This window comes from Lygodium microphyllum, chromosome 7, assembly GCF_053477565.2.
Source record: "Lygodium microphyllum isolate KBCC chromosome 7, Lygodium_microphyllum_v1.1.10, whole genome shotgun sequence".
NCBI lineage: Eukaryota > Viridiplantae > Streptophyta > Polypodiopsida > Schizaeales > Lygodiaceae > Lygodium > Lygodium microphyllum.
In genome coordinates this window covers 135,516,368-135,531,185 of record NC_141141.1, presented here as the reverse complement: position 1 = coordinate 135,531,185, position 14,818 = coordinate 135,516,368, and positions in this window count along the sequence as shown.

The following is a 14,818-nucleotide window of genomic DNA, read 5'->3' as shown; positions in this document are numbered from 1 at the left end:
TAGCTCAGCATACATTAAAAGGTCTATAGATAGGTCGCCATAGAAAGAGGAGTCCATTTCATTCTCAAAAAATTCCTAGCCTCTTGTCTCTTCATCTATGTTACTCGTGAATGTCTCCTCTGCAAGCTCCAAGCTCTCTTCGCCCTCCACCCTCCGCAACATCAACCCCTCCACCTTCATACTCTCCTCATCCATGCTAGGAACATTGCTTTCATCATACACTCGCCCACTCCAAGCTGTTGACAACACAATATCCCCTTGAGAATTTCCACTCCTTGGTAGAGACCTCTACTCCTTCACAAGAAGCTGCGATCAAAGCTTCATGCAAACACCACATAGACATAAACCATGGTATCTCCTCCATGCCCTCAGGATATCGAACTGGCCAATGTCATGTATTGCGTCAAAGTTCTTATCGTGCTTCCTCCTGCTCTTTTCTGGCCTACGTGTACCTAGTGAGCCACTTCTCCATGGATGCATGATCCAATATACAAAAACAATCCACTTTCTCCTCCAGGGCAGCATCCATCCTTTTTCTACCCCATTTCCAACCACCACATCTCTAGTTAGTCTATCATCGTCCTTCAACGACCATAGCATGCTGTTGTCTAAATCCACGGTTGGTAGCCACTCCAAAATATGCACTGATGCCTCTCTACAACATTTGGCCATGCTATCTTTTGGTTGAGCTCGTTGTTGCACAAAGTCCTTCACGGTTTTCATGAAGTACTCTTCTAAGAAGAACATCCATCGCATATGGACAGGTCTTGCAATCTCCACTTCATCTACAAGATATACTAAGAGGTGAGTTTATATCATGAGCATGCTCATGAGTAGATACTTCTCAAAGAGACAGACCGTCTCCACCGCTCTCCTTGCCTTGCGGATTCAATAGAGGATGTCTTGATCTCCTTCTGTGAGATCCATTGCACTAAATTAGACAAGCTATATATCGCCAAGCATATTTCTAGCATGAGGCACCCCATGATCGTGATCGGTAATATAAACTATCAAACATTTGAAGCATTACGAACATTGAATAGACTAAATAGAGAAATATTGAGGTTACTGGCTATCAAGATCAGGACAAACTTGATATATCTTATACCAATCATGGGATTACGGCCCTGATAGTTGGTTGTCTTTAGAAAAAGCAGACTTGAGAAAATGCATCATGCCCGTCGAGGTGAGAATATACCTGATAATTTACTTCATAATGCGCTATTCTTTAGTGGACAAGACCCAAGGAGCATGAGGTAGTTGCAAGTGACGTCAAGGCTTGATTGTGGCCAATGCGCCTCCATCTTGCCTATCTCCTTCAAATCCATTTATGCGCCTACAATCTCTCTCTTTCTTGTGATATGGTCCCATAATGAGATGCCCACATGCTTGAAAATATGCATGGGATCCAACAAATGGTTGATCTGTAAGTGGGTCCAATACAGTAACTTATAGAAAACTAAGAATTGTCGCATTCTGCTTGGATATGACTCCTTGTGGAGCATTTTCATCTCGTACCAGCTTTGGGCATTCATTCGTACTGGAGTTCATCAAAGAAAACCTTCCCTCAGTTCATTACCCTTCGGCAAGAAAGCGGTGTATCCCTAATATACCATCTTCTTTATAGTCTCTGACCTTCAAGAGTCTAATTGCGGCCTACACAATGGACATACATGATAACCTAAGGTAACCAAACCTATCACAATACCCCTATTTAGTCAACACAAACTTGAACGAGCCATGTTAGACATCAAAAACAAGAATGGAAGCCCACTTACCTGAGCACTCTTTGAATCTCAAAAAGTTATACATGGTCCACATGAGAATGGCTCATATATTAGTGGACCGTCAACCATCATTCTTGCTCATATCTTCCATAATAACCCCCTCCTCCCACAAAATCTTGAGCTCATCAACTAGTGGATAGAGGTAGACATCCATGTTCTTGACTTTGTAGCGCCCAGGAAGAACAAGCAAGCTAAGGACTAGGTGTCCTTTCTTTGTAGAAAGCCGTGGCGGTATGGTCTATATTATGACAAACAATATGTTTTTGCTTCCATCATTGATGATCTCCCTCCATTTCAATCTCTACTTATCTTTCTTGATCTCCATTATTATATTTACCACCATTCATTTTCTCTCTCCCCTCTATTTCTCTCCCCACCCCTCTTTCTCTCTTCCTTTCCCCTTTCTTTGTTTGCCTCATTTCATCTCTTTGTTTCTCTCTCTCCCCCCTCTCTTTCTCTTTCCCTTTTTTAATTTACCTCCCTTCATCTTTCTTTGTTTCTCTCTCCCCCCTCTCCCTCTCATTGTTTTTCTCTCTCCCCCCATCTTCCCTCCCCACTCTCACTTCCTTTACCTCCCTTTTCTCTATTTTTCTCTCTCTTTTTCCCTCCCCACTTTTACTCTTACTCAATGCATCTCGTTACAATCAAAATCAAAGATAGAAAATAAAAAAACTTATAAAGCAAGGACATTGAAAGACCTTCTCTCCCCACCTCTCTTTGTGTCTCTCTTCCCCTCTCCCTTTATTTTTCTATCTTTCTATTCTCTCTAATTCTTTCATTTTTTCCATCTCTCTCTCTCTCTCTCTCTCTCTCTCTCTCTCTCTCTCTCTCTCTCTCTCTCTCTCTCTCTCTCTCTCTCTCTCTCTCTCTCTCTATTTTGTTGTTCTCTCTATCTCTCTTTTTCTCCCCCTCTCTCTCTCTTTTCTTTTCACTCTCCTTCCTCTCTTTACCTCACCCTTCTTTTCTACCTCTTCCTTCTCTCTCCATCTCTCTTTCTCTTCCCCCTCTCTTTCTCTTTCTTTGTTTCATCTCTCTTTGTTTCTCTCCCCGCGTTGTTTCTCTTGCTCATTCTCCTCTCTGTTTTCCTTCATAACTCGTTTGTCTCTTCTTCTATCTCTTTGTTACCTTTCTCTGAAAGTTATACAAGCTTTTCAAAGCTATAGTTTCATGGTGTATCAAAAAAAGTATATTCAATTGAATATAAAGAAAGAAACCATGCAACAAAATTTGATAAACTAAGCAAAGTTAAGGTATATGGTTTACTTTCTTGTAGATATATATGTTTTCTCATTTGATTACTAAAGCTTATTGTTCACTACAAGTTCATACAAACGATGATAATTATTATGAGATCTTACGAAAAAGTCAAAGAAAATGAAATATGTTATTTGTATTTATGAGATAACAATATCTTTATAAATTATAAATCATGATTTGGTATATAATTAATTTATTAATATCTTTATTTTAGCCAAGTCAAAGAATAATGAGTCATTTGAAACAAACAAGTTACAAACGAGGTAACATCAAAGAAAAGAAATCATTGGTATTCTACATGAATTTTATGTTATTATTTCAAGTTTTAGATTAGCAAAAAAATCTTAGTTGCTGATTTATTTGAATTAGGAATATGAGGATCTTCTTAACATAGATATTGGAATTGACATATCCAATCATGTGCAAAGGGTAATCTTCTAATTAACTAATGTTTTCACTTTATATGGTTATTGTTTGAAAGTATATTTATATAATTTAATATGCAAATTTTTATACTATAATTTTTCAATTTAAAATCAAATTACATTAAGTAAATATTTCTTGATTCATTATTTAATGTAGGTTGATATGATGAAAGAGAATATATAGACAATATTGTTAAAATTCATTGGTATGTTTATGATTTGTTAAATGTACTTTCCTTTTAAAAATACTATTGGAGGTAAAGACACCTATATCTAATTGCCCATGTATTCATTACACTAATGTATCCACCCGCCTGTATGCTGCAAGTGGCGAGCGTCCATCACTATTACTTCATTCTTTATTTTTTTAGTGATATTTGAATATTAGAGTTCCCACATATTAGAGTTCCCACATTGTGACTATTAGAGTTCCCACATACAGTGTCTCCCTCTCTCTTGTTCTCTTAATGTGTCTCTACCATAGATCTTACTTTGCTCTTTCTTCCATATGTGTGCTTCCACTTGGGCTCTCCCTTTCAATTAGTATCAAGCCACCATTTGAGGAGCTTTTTCATCCTTTACTTTAGCTCGGATTCAAAGCTTCAACTCAAGGTTTCATGGTAATCATTGTTTCTTCCTCTTGAGGTATGTATTGTCTTTTCTTCTTCTTGCTTATTCTAGCTTGCTTCGCACTTGTTAATGAGCTTCCCAAGGCTTAGTTGGGTCTTATTGAGTGCTTATTGAGCTAAGGAGCAACCATTTTTACCCATTTTGAGTGGATATAGAGCATGTTGTTGTAGAAGTCGTGGATAGTTATGGCAGCTTGACAACACTGTCGTATTTTGGCCATAACTTTTGCATACCGTATCAGATTTAGGCATTCTATAGCTAGAAACAAAGATCCTGAGAAGAGCCATAAATCTAGGTACTCATAGAGTTGATCTGTGTAGTTTTCTATTCTCTATTTCACACAAAATATAAAATTTATGGTTTGATAGCAAACATAAATTGCATAGTGCATGTTGATGCTTTGGGGATGCTATTTTGGTGCCCAGATCATAGGGTTATGCTTATGGGACTAACTTGAGCTTAAAAAAGCTAAGATTTCACTATCATTTTAGTGTTGTAATAATAGGATAGAAAGCATTTATTATCAGTGAAAAGCTTATCCCTAATGCTCATTAATGCTTTATGGGATGCTCAATGGATATTCCACTACTTTAGTTGTTATGAATACTTATTGATATGCTATAGTATGCTTTTGAGTTGAGATTTTGGCTCCCTTATATTGATCTTGGCTATGGTTACATGCCTTGGTTACTTCAGTGGCTTATGTAGTTATAGGCTTGAAGAACCTATTGGGTTTTATGCTCTCGACTTATGCTTCATGCATCTTGTATACTTGGATGTCACGTATTTGATGTTTTGAGCTTGCATTGCTCACTTGGTATTCGATTTTGTTCCAATGAGATTTTCTTGAACTACTATGGATGTTACATAGAGCTTTGGATTTGTGCAATTGAGCTTGGGCTTACTTTCACCAAGACCATGGGATACTTACTTCATGTATATATTCCCTTGATATGTATTGGATGCAGCTACCCTATGATGGTCTAATCTTATGACTTACTTTGGACTTTTCACTTATGTCTATCAATGTGTTGTCAGTGATATTTATATACTTTTGGGTTATGCATTGAGCTTTGCTCAGTGGGTTATGCATTTGGAAGCTCTCCTCTCCTTACCATGAGATCTCTTAGGTGCATGATGTCTATGCATACTCCATGTATGATTATTGATATACTACAATTGTGATAACCTTTTGTGCCAATAGTTCCTGGTATTTTCTTCTTAGTTGCTCACACCTAGTTGTTGGCATATTGCTACAATTTATTATACCAACTTATCATTTCTATTTTATGCATTCTATCTGAGGACAGTCACTTGGATTTGATAGTTAGATTTTATGCAGCCTGTTTGTCTTAGATTGTGATTTTATCTCTTGCATTGTGTGGTTGGTGGATCAAATGACAGTGCTATCTTTAACATTGAGAAGTTGGATGGCACAAATTAATGGTATTAAAAGACACAAATCTAGTATAATCTAGTGCAAAAATTGCTTATTAAGTCATTGAGACATGAGGGTGTGAAGCTCGAACACTTTGAGGATTGGGTTAAGCTGGATGCGTTATATAAATCTACAATCATTTTATCACTCTCTAAGTAGGTCTACTATAATTTTGTCTCTAATGGACAAATCGTCTTGCAGTTATGGAATGAGATTCATAATGTCTCTGATAAGCATATTGGCTGAAGCAACTCATGGATATTCATATGAAAGAGGGGACCTTCATGTATATCCACTTAAATGAATTTTGTTCTATTTTTAGCTACTTGTCCTCACAAGGACTTGAATTTAAGGATAAATTTCCTCCCTTGTTCTTGCTGGTTATATTGCCTGAGTCGTGGGATACATTCCAACTGCTATGTATGTAAATATGCTTGTTGATGGACTGAAATTATAGGATGCAAAGGGTGCTCTCTTGAATGAAGAGATTAATAAAAAGAATGTAGATGCTTACTGCACCTCTTATGCTTTGATAGTTAGAGGCAATAATCGTAGAAGAGGTAATGACTACTGTGGGTGAGACTCTCAGAAGTCTCATTCTCAATCATGTGGACAGCCTCATAGTAAGTCATGTGGCCATAAGTCCACATTCACTTATCACTATTGTGGAAAGAAAGATCATATTCAATCATGGTGCCATAAAATGCATGATGATGACAAGTCCAAAGCAAAGAGAAAGGATAAAGTGTAGGAAAAGAATGATGATCGCAACATTGTTCCTATAGCGAGTCCAGTGTTAAGATTAAAGAGATTAATGTCATGCTAGATTGATTCTTATGATGACTACATACTTGCAGCTTCTTTTCTTGATGCTTTGCAGTTGACTAATGCCTCATCTACTTATGCTCAATGTTGGCCACTTAATTTAGGGGCTTGATTTCATATCACCCCTCATCAAGAGTGGTTCAACTCCTATCATATTGTGATAGGATCTGTTAGATTGAGTAATGACCTAGCCTTGGATATTGTTGGTATTGGAGATTTCCAACTGCAATTTCCTTCAAGCAATATGTTTACTTGACATGATGTACACCACATTTCGGCTTTGATCAAAAGCCTACTACTTTTGACTAGACAGTTCGATGATGCAAGTTATGTTATCTCCTTTGGTAATTCCTAATGGAAACTTACCCATGGGAGTCTTGTCTTAGCATGAGGTGCCGTCTGGCACTCTTTACCCCTTACTTGTATTTAGGTCTATTGACCATGTTTTGACAGTGGCTATAGTACCACATGTATCATTATAGCATTGCTGCGTTGGGCATATGTCATTAGAGGGAATGAAAATGCTTACATGTTTACAATATCTTCCATCCCTTGACAATAAGTGTTTTGATTCTTGTGATCATTGTCTTTATGGCAGGCACACTCGTAATTCGCATAAAAGTCTAGAATTAAGCACATGGGTGAGCCTTTGGATTTTGCTCATTCTGATATTTGTAGACATATGCCTTACAAGTATTTAGGTGGCACAAAGCATTATGTTACTTTCATTAACGATTACTCGCATAAGGTCTGGCATATCCCATAAAGCAAAAATCAAAAGTCTTAGCTACATTTCAGTGTTTGCTTGCTTTTATTGAAAATTAGTGTGGGTATAGGTTGAAATTCCTACATTCTAACAATGGGGAAGAGTATATCTCTAAAACGTTTGAGCAATTTTGTGATAAAAGGGGAATCAAGCATCAATGGACCACCTTGTACACCCCACCCAAAAATGATATGGTTGAGTGCATAAATAAGACGATTTCGAAGTGAGTTCGTAGTATGCTTAGCCAGGTAGGCTTACCGCAACACTTTTGGACTAAGGTAGTTGCCATAGATTTGATTAATCAATCCCCATGCATAGCTCTTGACTATTAGGTTACAAAGGAGGTATGGTCTAGAAGACCTCCATTATATGCTCATTTGTGTGTCTTTGGTTGTGAGGCTTTCTACCATATTTCCAAGGACAATTGTAAAAGTTGAATCCTAAATCTGTGGAATGCATCTTTCTTGGTAATGGGAATGTATGTGAGATGGGCTATCACCTTTGGGATCGGCAAGCTCAGAAGGTCATCCATAGCCATGATATTGTTTTCCATGAGAAGAAAATATATAAGCAGCCTAAGCAAGTCGTTGAGATATGCAATGTGATATTTTAGGAGGAGCCTCCTGTTATTATACAGCTACCTAAATAGCCAACAACAGCAACTAATGCTCCACTGGCCTAGGACCCTTCTGTTAGATAGAAAGTATACACCCCATAGCCTATTTTATGGGGTTCTACTAGAGATAGACGTCAACCTGATTGGTTTGTGCTCTCTATAGACTATCTTAAGGTGATAGATATTGGTGAGCCTCTTACCTGTGATGAGGCCATGTGGAGAGGTGACAGTCACTCTTGGGAGAGAGCCTAGTCAGATTATGCCTCACTGCAAAAAAATTGTGCATGGGATTTGGTTACTTTGCCTAGTGGAAAACATGCATTGCCATGCAAATGAGTGTATAACTGGAAGAGTATCCCTAGATGCCTCAAGCTAGCCTATGAGGCTAGATTAGTTGCTGAGCATTTTAAGCAAGAGCATGGTATTGACTTAGATGAAGTCTTCTCTCTTGTCATCAAGATGACTACCCTATGCTTGGTTTTGCCTTTGGTTCCACAGATCGATTTGGACCTCTATCAAATGGATGCCAAGATAGCTTTCTTACTAGATCTAGATCTTTGTCATATGGATGTAAAGATGGTTTTTTTACATGGAGACTTGCATGATGAGATTTATATGCAACAACCTACAGGCTTTGAGGAAAAAGGTAAGGAATACCTGGTGTACAAGTTGAGAAAAAGCATTTATGGCCTTAAGCAAGCACCTAGGGAATGGTACCACAAGTTTGATGCTTTCATGCATTCCTAGGGATATATCTATAGTGATACGGATCCATATTTATACACAAAGAAGGTTTGTGATGCTAGCCTTATGATTTTGGTACTTTATGTTGACGATATATTGATTATTGGGAGTGCTCATGATAAGTAGGATTCCTTGAAAAATCAGCTTAAGAAGAGCTTTGAGATGAAGGACATGGGACATGCCTCACATATTCTTGGGATGTGCATCACATGTGATCTCTCTAAGGGTCTCCTTTACTAACATAGAAGGAGTACATCTAAAAGGTTCTTAAGGGGTTTCATATGTATGATGTTAAGATTATTGGCTATCCTTTACCTTCTTATGTGAAGGTTGGTTAGGTCAACTGTCCACAATCTGATGAGTAGGAGGCTAAGAAGGCCAATATTCTTTGTACATCTGTAGTGGGTAGTTTGATGTATGCTATGATAGCCACTCGTCCTAATATAGCATTTGCAATGGGAGTTGTGACACACTATATGGCTACGCTTGGCAGGTGGCATTGGGATGTAGTGAAGGGTATCATGAGATACCTTAAGGGCACTACAAATATATATATATATGTTATGCTGGCTAGGCTATAGGAGTCATGGGATACATAACTTTGATTATGCAAGACATGCAAATAGTAGGAAGTTCACCTCTAGCTATGTCTTCATCTTTGGTGAAGGTGATGTTTCTTAGATGTCCAAGGTGTAGAAATATATGGCCCTTTCCACTACTAGAGACAAAGTATGTTGCAACCACCATTAAGGCTTACAAGGAGGCTCTCTCGCTAGATCATCTAGTGGGGCAGACCTTGGTATTACTGATGTGGTCTCTACATTGCATTTGGATTCTATGAGGGCCATCCAATTGGCCAAGAATCCAATCTTCCATACAAAGATAGATCATATTGAGGTGTGTTACCACTTTATGAGAGAGGTCATTGAGGACAAGTCCATTGAGCTTGTCAAGATCTCAACTAATTCAAATCCTACATATCTACTTACTAAAAGTTTTTCAATGGAGCATTTTGCCTTCCTTAGGAAGTTGCTAGGCATTGGATGAGATGGCGTCTTTCCTCATCCTATTATACTTTATGTACAATTGTCCTTTGTCGCTTTTATCTTGTTCTCTCCTCTCACTAGGGACACATTCTCCTTTAAGTAAGAGGTTATTGGGGGAAAAGGCGCAGTGCCTTATCGCACATGTATTCATTACACTAAGAGTACCCACACACTTGTGCACTATAGGTGGTGGATGCCCATCATTGCCGCTTCATTCTTTATTCTTTTGGTGACATTTGAATAAGGTGTGACCATTGGAGTATCTGTATACAATGTCTCTCTCTCTTGATCTCTTGCTCCATCCACCATAACTCTTGCTTTGCTCTTGCTTCCATGTATGTGCTTCCACTGAGGCTCTCCCTTTCAAACACATATATGAATTTTAAAAAGAATGATAAAGTTTTCAAGTCTCTTATAAAGATGCTAAAAAGCCAACAAGTGATACTATGATTAAGAAGATTGTTTATTGGCTTTTAGAGATTAGAAAGGTTGTGGTAGGCATAATCAACAATGTACTTTGCTTAGATTATGTAGAGGTAATAGCATAATGCTTGTCATAAAATCCTCATTTAAAAACTCATTATTACTTTGAAGTTATTTTTTGTTTTTATTATTAACATTATGCATTGATATCTTTATTTGTTGAATCTATTTTAATCAATCAAATTTGTATTATGTTCTACCTTAAATGCCCTATACAATTTTCTAGTTCAAATTTTATTATGTAAATTTCTACTTAATTGGAATTCACTACATATTTTCTTATTAGGAAAATAGAAACACTTTTTAATTAGAGTCACTAGGGAGTAACAAGAATTTTCCAATGTAGGGAAAGTCTCCTAGGAAATATTCCCTAATCAGTAGGAAAATTTCCTCCTTGAATAGGAAATCTTCCATAGTGAAATTCCATAGTTAGGAAAAATAAGAAATTCCCTATGAATTTCTTAGTCACCTAAGTTGTGAAAGTAAAAACAAGGAAAAATAGAATATTTCCTACTTAAAGTAACTAATGAATCACATAGGAAATTTTTTACATAGGGAAATCTCCTTATGATACATAGAAAAGTTTCCCTATGTAGGAAATTTCCTATGTGATTCTTTTTTTATCCCTACATAAGGAATGATTGTTTGTTGGGATAGTAGTTTGAATTAAATATGAATCAAATTGTGGGCAGAATCTTCTTTGTACCAAGACTTATCACTAGTCATCCTGCAAGGGTTATGAATTCAATTGAGATAAACCATAGTGTTCCTTGGTCTTGTGTGGCTTAGCAAGTTTGTAGGGGGGAAATCAAGTCGAGACAATGCCAAGGATCTGGGTCTCTTACTTGAAAAACTTGTATAAGTGGTGATAGTCCCTCTTGAATTTGTCATAGGGATACCCCTCATCCATGTATTTCAAAGATCTCCCTATTGTCTTAGTTAGTGAACCTAGGCCTTATTATATGGCCAAGAGATGAAAAGTTATTGGGTTATGAGAGAATATGCTCCAGAATATGCTCCATCCACCATATAAAAAGAAGTCAATTGGCTACCAATGAGTACACAAGGTGAAATGATACTTGGGATTTATTGAAGTACCACATATAAAGAAGGCAATTAGCTACAAAAAAGAGTACACAAAGTGAAGTGAAAAACTAATGATATACTTGAGCACTACAAAGTTAGATTGGTTACTAAGGGATATACACAAACTCATGGACTAGGTTATGATAAGACATTCATCCAATGGCTAAATGAGGGTTGTTAGAATGGTGATTGCATCAATAGCTATCTATGGATGAGAAGTATGGTAGATGGATTTGAAGAGCACGTTCTTGTATGGAAATTTGGATGAAGAGATATACACATTAGGTTTTGCAACCCATTCCATGAAAGTTTTGCAAGTAAATAATCTTGAAAATCTTCTATGAAATACTATTTCTTCAAAGCTTTCTTTAACTCATCTCATGTAGCACCTTTTGCACGAATTTGGTTTATATGCAGCTTCAACTCATGGACAGTGAGTCGCACAAAATATCGATTCATTATGTCAACAAGTATTTTAAGGAAATACCTCTTGTTTGCATACACTTCAAACATTTGCAAACATTTCAACCATAAAAATAATTGGTGTTGCTTCCAATTGCCTACAATTCTTTAGTCGTGATGGACTCATGCTTCACAAAAAATTGTTGCAACTGCTATTGTTATTATTGTTGTAAATATATGGTACATGTCTATAATAATTACCTAACTTCATTATATAAACTTGAACTTGATTTTTGTAAACTTACAATTGTAAACATTGAGTACTGAGAGTCTTAAGGGAGAGACAAAAGTTGCTACTTGCGAAAGGTATATCTAACCATGCAAGTTTTTAATCCCACGATATCTACCTTCTATGCCTATGCTCGTCCCAACTAAAGTGCAAGAGAATAAATTCGCTATAAAGAAAATCAAGCCACTTGAGTTTAATGACAAAGGAAGGATGTTGAATCTGAAGCAAAAATTTGGATTGAGTCCATGGAGGATTACTGTGCTACTGCATGAACTGCTCCTTCTAATTAAACTATGATAGCTAAGTTAAAGCTAACAGGTGAAGCTTGGCTTTGGTGGAAACAATCCTGTAAGAACCAAGAGGTTTATGAAGCAACTATCACCTGGGAGAAGCTAAAGGAGGCTATACACAGGTGATACCTCTCGCCAGCGTATCGCACTTGAAAGATGAATGAATTCTTTAACTTGAAGTAGTTAGGGCTAAGCTTAGAAGCCTGATATGCCCCGCCCATGGACACATCCCAGCAAGTGTCAAAGTTGATACATATACCCCAAGCATCCACAATATGTGTGCAAAGTTGAAGAAAGCCTTGTATGGATTGCAACAAGTATCGAGACCATGGTGTGAGAGGACTAACAAGAGTATAAATTCATGCAAAGAAAGGCTAATGAATCACTTATGTCAAGCACATAGAGGAAGGAACAGTTATGATACAAATTTATGTTGTTGCCCAATCATAATAGGAAGCCTTGACAAAGAAATTGCAACCATAAAAGATGGTCTCCACAAGAAATTTGACTTCAAAGATTTGGGACAACTAAGGACTTTTTAGCATTGGAGTGATTGACACTCCTAACAATATATGGGTTTTTCAAATGTACTATACATTGTAGATGTTGGAAAAGTATGGTAGAACATTTTATAAACCAATTGATACATCACTAAATCAAAATCACCTAGCTCATGCATGATGGTAGCTACATTGAGGATGTTATCATGTATTGAAAAAGATTGTTGGAATTATATCCAATTGATGATAACTTGACCAAAATTAAGCTCTACAATTGCGATGATAAGCCAATCAATGCAAAAGCTATGCAAAGCTCATTTGGATCCAATTGGAAGGATTATGCACTAAATGAAAGTCATTATCGGATTTGGTCTTCACCATTGAAAGGGGACTAATTTGGATATAAAAATGTAGATTGGGCTAGCAACATTATGGATAGGAGATCTACAAGCAGTTACGCTTTCTCTTTAGGTACAACCATGATAAATTGGAGTGGTAAGAAGCAATTTATTGTAGCATTGTCAAATATAGAGGCAAAATAATGTGTGATAGCAATAACAACATGTGGATACACATGGTTGAGACTACTACTCTCTATGATTTAAGGATTCGAGATTGATGGGAATGTGACACTCTACTATGATGATATAAGGACTAATAGGTTGGCCAACAATATAGTAGAGTGTGATACTCTACAAAAACAATATGAGCACAAATAATTTGGTCAAGATCTAGTCTATCATATATAAGGATAAAGTATAGTGAATTTCATTATCACTTCATCTTGAGTTAAGGTGTTTGGAGAAAAAATAGACTTAGTCCACATCAAAATCAATGGCCAAGTACCACATATCTTTATCGAGACATTAAGTAAATATAACTTTGCCTACTTGCTTTTAGAGTTCAATATGTACAAGATTATAGGGGTACTTCAAATCACCTCGAGGCTTACAACTACTCTTACCATCCCCACCACCACCATTGCCACTACAATTATAAGCATAGAATTAAAATAAAGAGAGGGGAGTATGAGCCACTACTACTATTGTTCCTACCACCACCATTGCCACTACTACTTGGGATGCCATTGTTGCTATTGTTGTTGTTGTTACTATTGCTACTACTACTTCTACTCCTAATAAGAGTTTGGAATTAAAATGAAGAGAGGGTATGTAAATGTAGTTTAGGAGAAAAGTCAACTACATATACTTATTCCCTTTGTATATTTATTGCGTGAAATAGAAAAAAACATGTAGAGAAAATGAACGAAGAAGAAGAAGAAGATTATCAACCTTTCATCTTTCCCATCTCTCTTTATCTTTTTTCCTTTCAATCATCCACTCTCTCCATCCCCAAGGCCATAAGTGTAGTACTCTACTTTGAAGTTGCACTACAACCTTTGCCAACTAGGTTAGCACTTTGAAGTTAGCACTACAACCTTTGCCAACTAGGTTAGCACTTTATAGGCATAGCCCCATCATCAAGCTAGCCCTTGACTCAAAACTCTATTTCCTCTACCATGATAAGATAGAACCACCTCCTCTCCTTATAGGTATCCTGAAAGGTGAGAATGAATGAAGCTTGCTTGGAAGTGAGCTATGGAGAAGAGCAAGAGCAAGAAGAGAGAGAGACACAAATGGGAACTCCAACAGTCACAATGTGTGACCGGGCCTTCCTTTATTCAAACTGTCACCAAAAGAATAAAGAATAAAGTGATGGTGACGGGCGCCCGCCACCTGCAGTAGTGTGCAGTGGCTTTGCGCCTGTTTCAAAATCTGGCCCAAAAATCACTCTTTTTGTCATATCTTGGGCATTCGAAACCCGATTCAGGCAAGGTAAGAGTCTAAGTTGGATTTTGGCATGCTCCTAACGCAATGGTGATGTAGGATTTGCCAAATTCTGATGACAAAATCTTCTACAATAGATTTCAGGTATGAGACAGCATGTATTTGTATGCCTATGCTTGTTTGGGCATGACTACATAACCGGTTTGATGCCTATTGCATCCTAATTGATTGGGGAATTGAAGCTACATGTAATGCTATGATTTTGGCCTAATTTTGGGGCTGGAAATACACAATTTATAACAATAAATGCATGCTGAATACTCTTGGGCTGAAGCTATCTTTCATGCTTTGACATATGCCTATTGGTTCCGAATGTATGTCTTGGGTTATGTATGATGTATTGATCATCGAGGGACGACTTTGAGCTTGTCATTGAATCCGGATGCT